Raw genomic sequence first — 11018 nt, forward strand, 5'->3', positions numbered from 1 at the left:
AGGCTCTGACCGCAGGCTTTGTGACATGATCTGGAGTCGTGCACATTACTCTGCATTTAAGGACCGCCTCAAGTGGATAGTCAGTACTGGCTATGGAGATAAAGTAATCGCTTCTGCCTCTTTTCTTTTCTTTGCGAGTGTGCATTTGCATATGGGTCTCATATGTGTGTATATGTTTATTGCTCTGTATTAGAGAAAACAATTATGTGTGTGTGTGTGTGTGTGTGTGTGTGTGTGTGTGTGTGTGTGTGTGTGTGTGTGTGTGTGTGTGGTGTGTGTGTGTGTGTGTGTGTGTGTGTGTGTGTGTGTGTGTGTGTGTGTGCGTGGGCGCGCATGTACATGTGCGCAACATTCTGTGTCATGTTCATCCCCTAAATTGGAGTGAAATTAATTGTTGGTTTAGTGATGCCGAGACGGCATGCAGACGCCATCAGCTCGGAGGCAGTCAGCTACCAGTCAGCAGTTTGGTCATTTCAACAGATGTTGGATGACAGTTGGGGCGACTGCAAGCCCTCTGGACTCACTCAGTGGAGAGAACCCTCACCCACAGTAGCTCTGTCTCGGTGATGGACAGCATATGGCATGAAAGTGACAATAGACTGGAGACATGCAGTGTGTTTGGTGTTTTTTGAGTGTGTGTGTGTGTGTGTGTGTGTGTGTGTGTGCTAGGGTGACAACGTGTTTACTTGTGCATGTTCTTTTTTGCATGTTTGTCAAATGTCCTCAGCTCATCGGGCTTATGAGTTTATGCATATTATGCTCATTTTCCTTCCCCCCCCACTCTCTCTCTTTCACACACACACTCCCTCTCTTCTTCCCCCATTACAGTGCTAGTGTGTCATCAGGTGACTGTGCACCTGTGACTGCGCCGAGCTACCTCTGCCTAGCCGTCAGCGTCTGACTGGCGTCAGCCTGACAGCCGCTGTAAAAACACAGGCAGATGTTAACTCGTGTGACACGTCGTGGCAGATGTTAACTTGTGCGGGGGGGGGGGTATCCCTCCCCACATCAGGCGGAACAGATTGACCAAAATAAATAATGAAGTCTTTTGCCAAGCCAAATGACAGATGTGAATGCAGCACACTAGAGTGATTGTTATACGGGCAACAATGACTCATTGTGTTCAAGCGAGCGTGGCGTGCAGGTGAACGAAGTAGTGTCCAGTCAACTGCAGACCGGCAGTTTCCCTTCCAGCTCCCTGTCCATGCAAATCTAGTGGCCTGCTTTGCCAGTGCCTTGTCATCCTAGCTTCATAGGCCTGGCAGGCCACACTGCTTTTCTTCTCTTCCGTTTGCCCTTTTTTTCAGTCCCGGCTCTTCAGAATCGTATTAAAGAGGACTTGTGTATCAGTCACAGTTGCAACAAAGGTTACATAAACTGTGAGTGCTCAATTTAGAGCACCATGGATTGGTTCCAGAGAGAGCCCTCTTTGTGACCTTGTGTGTGTGTGTGTGTGTGTGTGTGTGTGTGTGTGTGTGTGAGAGAGAGACAGAGAGATAGAGAGAGAGAGGGAGAGAGTTAGTGTGTCGTCGTTTGTTTGAGTGTACATATCAGCGAGCCAAAAGAAAGGGTTTTCCCAACACGCCCCTTTGCTCTGCATTCCAAATGTCTCGGATAATGTGACAGAGTTCCGAGGGTAGCGCACCGCACCGCACCGGCTCTCTATCCCTCTCCTTGTGGCCAGTGTTGATAATTAGCCCAATGGTGGCAAAGATCTAACACCTTCGCTCACATCGCATTTTAATGATGCGTCCCACCTCCTTATAGAGGAAGAAAAAAGAGAAAAGAAAACCTTGCATCACAGTCCAAGGCAGACATTAGCACACAGAAGGAGATCAGAAGCGGAGACCTTCCCAGATATTTTTAAGTGGGCGTGATGAGGGCCTGTGAAGCCGTAAATCTGTACTTAAATTAAATCCGCACAATTAAAATGCCTTATTAGTCAGAGATAGCAGAGGCTTGTCCCCACCGCTTTCGCCTTCGCCACTGTATAGCCCTCCACACATAGCCTCACATTCCAGCACCTCCCCACCCTACCCCACCCCACCACCACCCACCACCCCAAGGGCTCTGTGGACCTCCTCTTCATCTCTCTCCCAGGCCGTAGATTTCGGAGAAAGTGTGTGAGAGGGGATTTTAGGCCTCTGGCTTAATGAGAGGGGCCCGATGGCTTAACCTGCTTTACACAGAGTGATCAGTGTTCGTGCGCGCACACACACACACACACACACACACACACACACACACACACACACACACACACAGCAGGCTCAAGAAGTTTTTCTAAATATCACCCACTTAGAGGGCACATGGGTGAAGGAGAGGATAGGAAGAGTTCAGAAAGAAATGAAAGACAAAGAAAGTCACCAGCATATAATGAAGCCTTAGAATTGGAGAACAACCATTGAAGCCCTTCCCTAATCTTTTTGTGTGCATGTGTGTGTACTTGTTGTGTCCCTGAGAGTGTATGCATTTGTGTACCTTAGCGTGTTTTGTTCCATCTCTCTGCCATGATGTTCATCACTTGTTTCTCATTTTCTCTCTCTTTCTCTCTCTCTCTCTCTCTCTCTCTTTTTTGTAGTGAGTAGACAGCATGCGATCGGAACACATTTGTTGTCAGCGCCGATGCGTTTCTGTGGTGCGGCCTCGCTTTGTCTTCCCTCCTCTCCCGCGCTCCTGAGTAGATTATGCTCTCCTGCGTGTCAACTCCAATGCCAGTGCGAGTCACTCAGTTGTGCACACACAGAAATAGAGAGAGAGAGAGAGAGAGAGAAAGAGAAGGCTGAAGCTGTACAATTTTATGTATAGTACCTTTGCTACCCCCTTCAATATACTACTTCTCTCTATTCCTTTCTCTCTGCCTCTCTCTCGCTTGGTCTCTTTCTTTCGCTCTTTTCCTCACTCTTGTTTTGTCACAGTACCCCTCTTTCTCGCTCATTTGCAAAAACCCCTCTTGAAACGAAGACACAAAATGAACATCGCAGGGACAGGAAGAGGAAAAGAGTTCCTCCCAAATCGTTAGAATGTATCCGTCACGCTCGGGAACCTTTGAACATCTGCTATCCCCAGGAACCTTTGCTCTCTTCCAGTCGTTCCAGCGCCAACAGGCTGCTCGCGACAACACTTCTGCCACCCTCCTGGTTCCCTCCCTTTCCCACCATCATGTGCACACACACACACACACACACACACACACACACACACACACACACACACACACACACACACACACACAGAGACACACACACACACACACACACACACACACACACACACACACACACACACACACACGCACACACACAGTTATACACTGCATAATATTTTCACACTCTGGCTCATTAAAGTACAGCGCCAGCAGCTCTGGCTCATCTCAGTGGAGGGCCTCTCATAGCCAGGTGTGCTGTGAGGTTCACACGTGCCAGCCAAGCCTCTGCATTATTGGCACAAATTTCAGAGATCGAGACCCCACTTTCCACCACTCTCTCTCTCTCACACACACACACACACACACACACACACACACACACACACACACACACACACACACATACACAAAATGACACCCTGAAGGAAAGCAAGCAATTATAAACAAATACAATATAATACACCTCTCATGATTTCCTAGTCTTATCAAAATTAGCCTGGTAATGAGAAATCTCAACCCACCTTAAGGTACCGACGCTCCCCCGCTGGTTTGATCTTGTCAACATGGTAAGGGCAAGGGAGACGACACGAGAGAAAAATGACATTAATTGGTGATGCTCTGTGTATACGGTCTCCTTTGAATTGCCTGTAATCAGTGGGTAGTGATGAGGCATGAAGTCTTGAAATGACACCGGCTTTGCAAAATGGCTAGGTTCACTCCAGGCAAGAATAATTACACGATGATTTAGGCAAAGTGTGCATTTTATGGCAACATTTGACATATTTTGTGTGGGTCGTAAATATTCTTCCTGCTCAGAGTGGTGCTTCTCGGCACAGGTTTTTTTCTCATTGTGTCATAGAGCCATTAAAAGTGTATGAAAGATATATAGAGAATGATGCACGGTAACACATCATGTACACACAGAGATACACACACGCATACAGAAACACTCAAACACACATACTGTATCTCTCTGACACACCTACACACCACAAACACACACACACACACAGACACACATAGAGAGAAGATGTCACACACACACACCTCTTTCCCTCCCTCCTCTCCTCTCCTCTCCTATATGCTCTCTCTTGTGTGCATGCGCGCAGACACACGCAGACACGCGCGCACACACACACACACACACACACACACACACACACACACACACACACACACACAGACACACAGAGAGAAACACACACACAGACACACACACAGACACACATAGAGAGAAGATGTCCACCTGTGGACTTGTCAGAATTCTACATTCTCTTGTCACAGGATGCTATCTCAGCCTCACGGCCATATAGGAGGAGGGCCCCTAAGGAGACAGGGTGAGCGTATCTCTCTCCATCCATTTTAGTTTCATTATCTTGACAAGCACATTGGAATTGATACAGCTGGAATTGACTGGTATGGATTAGTATCCGTGGACTGATGAGCCCATCCTGGAAGTTTAGGTGAAGTGGGGGGGAAAACGTTCAGTCAATCCCCTTTTCTCCTTTCCCTGTCAGGTGCTCTGTGTGTGTGCGGTGTATATATGTGGTGTATATGTGTTGTGTGTATGTGTTGTGTATGTGTGTGTGTGTGTGTGTGTATGTGTGTGTGAGAGAGTGTGTGAGAGAGAGAGAGAGTGTATGTGTGAAGATTTGGATCTAACATCCCACTGATTACCTGTTAAGAGGGATTTCTGCCAGAGCCCGGGAGAGCTGCTTCAGGGGAAGGGCCAGTCCTTCCACCATCGCCAACTGTACACTCGCGGCGTCTACCATCAGACGTTGTCATGGCAACACAGCATTACTGCATAGCAATGTGTGAATAATGATGATGATAATGATGATTACCATGGTGATAAGAATTACAATGGTGATAATGATGATGATAATTATCTAGAGTTGACAGCCTTTCTCTCCCTCTCTGTCTCTCTCTTTCTCTGTCTCTCTCTCTGTCTCTCTCTTCCTCTGTCTCTCTCTCTGTTTTTTGTAACGCCAGCCCATCAAAACATAATTCTTCAAATGGCTCGAGGGGGTCTGACTTCTCAGAATGTTTCTGTCTATTTTTCACCTGCCACATGGGCCACATATCACGCTTAATCAAATTACCTCCGCGCTCGCCGACGCGGCCGAGGAATAATCGGAGATGAAGGTCCGACTCAAACAGTGATATTCTCCGTGGCCCCGCCGATGATGAAAGCCGGGCCCTTTCATTCGCCCTGTTCCCTTCCTCGGCTTCTCTGTGGGCAGGAACTCATTCAGCTCACCGCCCGTGGTCACAGCCACACTTTTATGTTAAAAACTGAGCCAAAAAAAAAAAAAACGAAAAATAAAATAAAAAAACGAGAAGCTCCTTTAGGTAAAGCTGCGAGGAGGCTCAGCTACCGCCTGGCATGGCCTTGAGCTCAGATATTTTATCGCCACACATCCCGGCCTCCTTACCTTCTGCTAGGCAGATTAGTGCTTTTATCAATAAGCAGCTTAGCGCCAAAGCGTCCCTCAATAATGTGCCACGGTATTTTTTCTCTCTCCGTCTGCTTTAACTCCTGGGTGCCTCTGGGTCTCTCCCTCTCTCTCTCTCCTTCTCTCTTTCCTCTCGTTCGCCTCTCTTTCCTCCTACTATTTATTGTCCGTGTGCTTCTCAGCCCCCTCACCCCCCACGCCATCTGACCGTCCGACCTACGACCGTCTTCAAAAACAAAAACCCTTTCCAGTTGGTCTCGTTCCCTTGGTCTCTCTTCGCTATCATTTTCGTTCCTCTCCCATCTCGATTCCTTTCACCGTCTCTCTCGCTCTCTCTCGCTCTCACTCGCTCTCTCTCGCTATCTCTCGTGCTTTTCCTCTGTTCTCTCTCGGCGGCTCTTCTCACTGTCAGGCTCTGTTGGCTTTTCTGTTTAGCCCAGCGACTGCTTCGAGATGCGGAGGATAGAAGATAGAGGCCTCTTTCTCCCAGCCTAATGAGAGGTCAGCTTTACGTGACGCGTCTGTGCCATCACGGCCCTGGAATGTTAACTGCGACGTGCTCTGTGGGCGACATTCATTAGAGCCAGGGGTGTTGTTATGGCGAGGGAACCAATGAGACTTCAGAGTGTCACCATTTTTTGAAGGAAAATAAGTCAGGAAAATTCCGGAAATAAGCGTATAATCCCCACTAGACGGCCGTGCGGCCTGCCACTGATTTATTTTAATTTCTCAAACATGACTCCCAAACAGTCCTAGACAGTGGTAATTTGATTTAGAGTGTCACTCAAAAAAAGAAGAAAAAAAACATGACATAAAAAAACATAAATGTTCCAATTACTGTCTCAATTCATGCAAATCTCTCTCTCTCTCTGTATCTTTCTCTCACTCTCTTCCCCTCTCTCTCTCTCTCCCTCTCTCTATGTAAGGAAAACTGCAGTGCTCAGACTCTGATAAACTACTCCAATGGAGGATGCACTTGTGGAGAAGCTCCAGAAACCCCTTGGGTGTGTTTGAGGGTGAGCGAGGGTGAAAGGGGTGGGGGGTATATTGGGCTGGATGTAGCATCATCTTTCCTCTGCATCAGGAGTGTGTGTGAGAGAGATAGAGAGAGAGAGACTGAGCAAGACTGATTCCTGACTGCAGGCTAGTCTCTCTCCAGTGCAGAGCCCCTTGCGTGAGGAGGAGAGGGCCCTGTAGAAGCAGCGGCCTCCGCAGACACATCACACCCATTAGAGCACCAGCAAGGGCCATGGTGCGATCCATTAGGCTCCATTAGGAGGGTATACCATCACCCAGGCCGACACCTCCGAGGTCTGCCGTGCAGACGGGTGCACGGTTACATCTCTAATCGCATCTGCTCGAGCAATCATGAGGTGCTGAGAGCCCTTCACATTAAATCATGAAAAAAGGCAGAAATGACATGCCAGATTTTTTATATTGCACCTCACCAAAGGTAACTGTAGGGCAATTGCTTGGGTAATCGACCCATACCGAAACATATTCTATATTTCATTAGTGAGCCATCAAGGGGTTCAAACAATCCCATGCACACCCGAAGTATCGGGAAACCAATGAGAGACCATGAGACGAGACATATAACAACTTTAGTCCATGACATAAGTTGATGCATGGAAAGTTGCATCAAGCCATCCTGGAAGTGACGTTTCGTGTCTCACCACAGTCGATTCCTCAGACTTTATTGTCTGGCTGATTAGGCAGCGAGTTTTCACTCCTTGTGTGTGTGTGTGTGCGTGTTTGTGTGTGTGTGTGTGTGTACACTCTGGAGTGTCAGCCCTGGAAGAAGAAATACCCTTAGTAACAACTAGGCGACCAATAAATAATTAATCAGACTTCGCACAAAGAGTTCTTTCACATCCTAGCGCATCCAAGAAGGGGGCTTTGGTTTCTGAGTCTTTGGTCTACGCCGCTGCTGCCTCAGCTGACTTGAAAAGGGCCGCACTCAGTGCAGACTCCACCGACGAGCCCCCATACACCCCACACCCCCCCCAAAAAAATCACTGCCTTAACAGTCAAACCAAGAAGCCCCCTTCTCTCAGAGATGGAATAGGATAGGGGGGAGGGGGGGTAGAAAAGAATGGCGCAAAGCTGTGATGTGTGTTAACAAAACACTAATTGCATCTGAGGAGTTTGACCCACATCTTAATAACCATAGCCACCGATTCATGGGGGCGGAATGTTTTTTGTGTGGGTGCCTTTCTTTTTTAGAGCCAAAAGATTCACAACTACCCGACTTGGCTGGAACATTTATTTCCATGGACACCTCTTGGGATAATAATCCACTTATTCAGAAGCCCCCAAAAAAGAAAACAAAAAGAAGCGAGAAAATATCTTTAAAAAGCCCTCATCTGAAGTATTATATTGCATAATTCCTTTTCCCAGTCCTGCTTGTGTTGGTTGACAGGAGAAATGATCATTATTTTGCACTGACTGCTCAGCCTACTGGGGACGGAAGATATTAGAATATTCCATGAATATTGAACCCTTCTGGCTCCTGGGTTACTGCTGAAAGATGTTCTGCGCTGTTTCATGTTGGCACTAAAAAAAGAGTTCGGCTTAATTGCGTAAGTCCATGAAAATGGATAGAGGGGAGCGGAGAAGAGAGGGAACCCTGACAGGGCGAATTGTTCTGAAGTGTCGGCGCGTATTACAATCATAGGCAAGGGTGCTAAGCCAAATGTATTCGAGGATAGATGAAAAGAATTCCCCTGAATGGGTCTAGACAATACATGGGCCTTTCACCCCTTCTATGGCATGGAGATATTGCTTCTTAATTGTAGAGAAATTCTCCATGGCCTAATCCTCCCCGGAATTACATCCCTTTAACATGTAACGAGATATTGGTTTGTGTAGGGTGCTCGTATGACAGTCTGTATGGAGGATATTTGCTCCAACATTGATCCTGGGGTGAGGGGAGGAGGAGAAAATCTCTCTGGTGTGTCTGCTCGCGATGGCCAGTGAAATTTTATCCAAATCCAATATTTACAGAGGCTGTGGAATCCCTTATCAGAGGAAGGATTTGAAAAAAAAAAGAAAGAGGGAATGAATGATGGGAAAAGGGGAAAAAAAGCAACATGAGAAATGTAGAATGAAAGAACAGGACCTTCGTATTTCTGACCCCTTTCATCTCTCGGCGAAGAGGCGCCGGGGCGGGCGGGTGGACGAGTGAGTGAGCGGCAGCCCGTTTGGACGTGATTACTTCCATGGCCGCTCTGGTGCTCTTATCTCTGTATTTAAAGCGTGTTCAAACAGCAAAAAGGGCAAAGAGGAGAGGACGTGAGTGCACTGGACAGAGCAGCCGTGATAATTATCTGTCCGAAAAGCACTTGTCTGGATGATGAAATCCAATTAAAGCGCTTTAAAACAAGCAAGAGAATTGGATAAATAGTGTGAAAGAAGGTGATGAGCAGATAGGGCTTTTTTAAATGAGTGGGGTGGCGGGGGGGGGGTGGTAATTTGCTCGCCTGTCTCCTTGTTGGGGACACTGATAGGCATGTTTGGTTTAAAATGACCTCGTCTTCGCCCGGTCTGTTAAGTGTGGTACTCGCTTGTTTGATGTAAAAAGCACTACTGTCGGACAACTACCGGCACGCCTGGCATGTCTGTAACTCAACAAGGCCGTGGGTCTCATTCCCCGGGAGAAAACATACCGGCACATTGGAATGGATATCTGTACAATTGTCTGTCACCTTGGATAGAGGTGTAGCAAATTACTAAACATCCTGTAACCTTATTGTGGATTACTATGCCATAGTAGCAATATCAACAAAGTAACACTACAGAAGCAGGAAAGCAATAACAGAAGAGCAATTACTAGTTATTAATACGGACAATGGAAAGCTCCTAATGTCAAGGTCGCCAATCTGCATGCGTTGTGAGGTGTTGTTGCGTTTTCCCTAGCAGATGCCCTTGTTTAGGGTGGCTGACAGTGCTTACTGATTTCATCTCATTATCCATTATTCAGTTGGGCACACACTGAGGAATTCAGGTTAATTATCTCCCCCAAGGGTAGACGACGCAGCGGCGCTGTCCCCAGCCGAGCCTGGACCCCAGGCCCCCTCAGGTCACCTGTCTCCCTCCCACCAAGCCTGCGCACCATGTGAGTCAGTGAACTGTTAGAGAGAGAGGGGAGAGGGGCAAGATGGGGAGACGAGAGAGAGAGAGGGAGAGGAGGGTTGAGAGAGAGAGAGAGTAAGGGAGATGTGGAGAGAGAGAGGAGAGAGAGAGAGAGAGAAAGAGGAGGGGGGCAAGATGGGGAAAGGAGAGAGAAGCAGAGGAGGGTTGAGAGAGAGAGTAAGGGAGATGTACAGAGAGAGAGGGAAGGGAGAGGATGATGGGAGGGAGAGCAAGAGAGAGAGAGAAAGAGAGGAAAATATTGAGTAAGGCAGATGGGGAGAGACAAGAGAAGAGAAGGAGAGAGGGACAGAAGGAAGGCAGTGAAGGAGTGAGAGTGAGGGAAGGGTGGGGGTGTTCAGGGGCAGAGAGAGAGAGAGCTTTTAGCGGGGAAGCGGCTGAGGCTCTCTGCCATTCATTACACTTGTGCTGGTTGTGGTGGACCTGGAGCCAATAAATGAGTTTGTCCAATTCTGCCTGCGATGCATTCTGGAGTGCTACATCAGCGTCCACTCCAGCAACAAGAGCCACATCCTGATGCCTCAATGGAGGGGAGGGGGGAAGGAGGTAGAGAGAGAGAGAGAGAGAGAGAGTGTGTTTGTGTTTGGACGGGGGGGTGGGGGAGATGGGTCACAGGCCAACGACTGACTCCTGTCTCTGCCAGCATTGTGTTCTTAATCCACAGCCAATACAGATATGATAGAGTATTCCTGCATATACACAGGACCTTTTTTATACCACTAAAAAATTGGATTATTGAGTAATTGGATTTGTGTGTGTGTGTGTGTGTGTGTGTGTGTGTGTGTGTGTGTGTTTGTGTGTGTGTGTGTGTGTGTGTGTGTGTGTGTGTGTGTGTGTGTGTGTGTGTGTGTGTGTGTGTGTGTGGACCATGATGAACATTGCAGCCATACTTGCAAAAAACAGCACACTGCAACCTGCAAACTGCAACTCTAAACCAGCCAGCATTATTCACATGCATCATCTTCTCCTATCCTCCTGTCTATCTTTAACATCAACGATCCTTGTCACTAATACAATATTATGTCTTGCACTTACGTGGATCCTTGTATTTGAATAACACGGAAGCTGCCGTGGCAGGCTCTATTATTAGATGGTATTTCAGTAAGTGGTAATGTATGATAATCCCGCACCTCCCTCGGAGATCATGCATTAAAACTGAACTAATGGTGTGTGTTTTGTATCTTGTCTATGTGCTGAGCGACTGTTGCCATGCGGGGAGGCATGGGAAGCATTTCCCGCAGTTCTCCTCCCTAGCTCGA

The 11018-nt window shown here is 47.6% G+C and overlaps 1 protein-coding gene across 1 annotated transcript in view; it reads left to right on the forward strand.

Moving 5' to 3' along the window:
- pcdh1a (protocadherin 1a) overlaps positions 1-11018 on the forward strand; it is a 110268-nt gene that overhangs the window by 55982 nt on the left and 43268 nt on the right. The window lies entirely within an intron of this gene.

This window comes from Alosa pseudoharengus, unplaced genomic scaffold (genome assembly GCF_046254945.1).
Source record: "Alosa pseudoharengus isolate Yale_2024_CS ecotype anadromous, Long Island Sound unplaced genomic scaffold, YU_APseudo_1.1 YU_APseudo_1.1_scf_8, whole genome shotgun sequence".
Lineage (NCBI taxonomy): Eukaryota > Metazoa > Chordata > Actinopteri > Clupeiformes > Clupeidae > Alosa > Alosa pseudoharengus.